The 2,795-nt window shown below is 40.6% G+C and overlaps 1 protein-coding gene across 3 annotated transcripts in view; it reads left to right on the top strand.

Annotated features, from left to right (window-relative positions):
* Positions 1–2,795, top strand: part of LOC109471164 (WD repeat and HMG-box DNA-binding protein 1-like) — a 20,809-nt gene that overhangs the window by 10,855 nt on the left and 7,159 nt on the right. The window lies entirely within an intron of this gene.

Here is a 2,795-nt window from a genome sequence, read left to right on the forward strand (position 1 = left end):
CAATTTCTACTGCAAGACTTTATTCATTCGTAGAACTCATAAGTGATCATAACCGGTTTGTTTAGCCTCTACCAGACTTCGGGAGGCGGCTGGAAAGAATAGAAATCGAGCAAATAGAGAGATAACATGTCAGGGTAGTTACTCCGCGATGAGAGAACATTTTGCCGCACCCGGGTGTTTCTAGGTTTTGTTTGTTTCGCATCATTTTAGCGATGTATTTAAATGTCTTCGAAACTAACTTGAAATGACATTACCTTGTACAACAGTATTTTTTAATTACCAGATATATATAACGTAATCTACGGCAAACACTGTATGGGACACTGCACCAGAGCAAGATATACGAAAACGGCAACGGATGCAGAACTGGGCCGGGAAGCTGCTGCTGGGAGCCCCGCACAGAACGCCGTCGGCTGAAGTACGGACTCGACTGGGCTGGCCGAGGACATTAAATCCATACACAGAGACCAGAAATCCTTAAAAACGTACAAGAGCCTTTATAACTAAAAGAATCGAGATAATGTTTGAAGTTTGTATGAACTTGTATGCATTTATATTGTATAGAAAAAGTGTAAAAATATATTTTCAGGGTCAAAATTTACAGTGTCTACCACAATTGAAGAGGCAACTAACGATATGCCCAAAATTCTATGGGAAGTCGGCTGGAAATCTTTGTTCATCGATATGAGATTTTCGAGGCTCTTAGCGGAATTGTGAGCCTGGAATTGTAGCACTCCGGCCTTAGGGTGTCCGCCGGCTCAAGAAATCGTATAGAAACTGTAAATCCGGTCCAAAAGAACGAGTGTGCTTCGCAATGCATGGCGGTATAGCATCAGTTGTTTCGGCAGAACAATAGAAGTTCAACGGCGGCCATGTTTGTGCCGGTATAACAACATATAACATCACTGCATATCTACGACTGCAACCATTTAAATATATGTACATGTATAAATACAAATGTGTAATCATGCAGGTTCTATTAAGCATGTGTTGAAGCCACGAAGAAGCCGCTATAATCTCCAACTTGACACTGCATCCGGTGTTGTGTTATTGGCGGGGAAACCTGGCGTCCCCACCGCCGCAAATCTTTCGGCTCGTAAGTCTGTAAAATTCATCAAGATTGAAAAAAATTGCTACTGAGCACTAAGAGTAGCATACTCAGTAATTTTATCTTAGATTGAACATAACTTGTCTGAAAGTTGTGATGGACTGTTAGTTGGTCACTGTTACTTTTAAAATCGGATGTTAGTAAACAAATGAGGAACATGAACGCTGTGGCAAAAAGGAAATCAACGCCACATATAAGTTAAGTCAAAAGTGGAACAAAACTAAACAAAAGCAAACGTTATAACTGGAAACCAACGTAAAAATAAAAAAAACGGATTAAAAAAATTATTCGGCGAACGGTGTTACCTAGCACGGTCTTAACCTTGATCCTGACGATTTGAATCTGAAAATAAAAACAAGAAGTACAAGCTTTTGCCTTACACTACCTAAATTTGAAATAGAAATTAAAGCTGTCTGATTTCGTTATAATCACCAAAGTCGTATAGACTACTACACAACTGTTGTAGTAACACTCGGGTCTCGCGCCAACCTGATATACTATAATGCATGACGGGATAGCGTCATTTTGTTTATGGTCGCCATCTTTTCATTCACATGATATATGTAGTAGTAAGCGTCCCGGCCGGACGAGTATGAAAATAGCTGTTGATACATCATTGCATTGTAAACAGGTTGGGCCTGGGCACGTTGTGAGGACGCATGATTTGTGTTAACTGTTCAGGAGCCGGATATCAGCAAGACTAAACTTACCGTCTGTTATCGGTAAAAAAATTGTTATTCCAACGAGGCTATAACGTCCATGCAAAAAGGAAGTCGACGCTACAGAACAAAGTACAAGTCAGAAGACTAACAAAACTCGAAACACAAACGGTATAATTAAAATAACCCCTAGCCTTGCTGGAAATGTATATATTCAAGGAAAATATGAGTAAATGCAACACACAACATGTTCTTAACCTTGATCCACAGGGATTGAATCCGAAATACCATGGAGGTAGAAAAGAGACCTCCATGGAAATACCGAACTAAGATTTTTTTGCTACAGCGGTAACACTCAGATCTCCCGCCTAGCGGATATTATAATGCATGACGGGATAGCGTCGTTTTGTTCATGGCCGCCATATTTTTCTACCCCGGTACTAGTACTAGCGTCTTGAGTATGTATGAGAATAGCCGAAAAGTGAAATTTGTATAACGTGAGGTTGACACACATCATTATGTTTTAATTTGAGGACAAACATTTTGTGTTCGTTGTTGAGGAGCCGGTGTCTGCTATCGCTATGACAAGACTGTCCGTGTAAGACTTACTCACAATTACGAGTGTGTCTTCTTCGGGCTATTTTTTTACCGTAGTATAACAGGCTTTTTAGGTTCGTGTCTTCTACCGAGTTTCAAGACTACTAGTATCATTACAGCTCAAAAATGTCCATAGAAGACGCACTCGTGATTACGTCGATCACTCGACGTATTTAGATTTTTGCTTCAAGCCAGGGGCGTTGTTCGAACCCAATTTTGATTTCAAATCCAGTTCAATCGAAAATTGGTTGCACCCGTAGTACAACTGGTCAATTTCCCATGCGACAAATGTCGACTAAAATGGTCCAACTCCTGTTCGTGTAATATGTGAAATTCCCGTCTGTATATCGACCGTGAAGTTCCCGTACGGCGTTCGCGGACGGACATCAATAATGTTGTTTGTCAATGCTGGTGAATTTCCCGTACGCGAA

Source organism: Branchiostoma belcheri, unplaced genomic scaffold (assembly GCF_001625305.1).
Source record: "Branchiostoma belcheri isolate BF01 breed outbred unplaced genomic scaffold, Haploidv18h27 scaffold24, whole genome shotgun sequence".
Classification (NCBI taxonomy): Eukaryota; Metazoa; Chordata; class Leptocardii; order Amphioxiformes; family Branchiostomatidae; genus Branchiostoma; species Branchiostoma belcheri.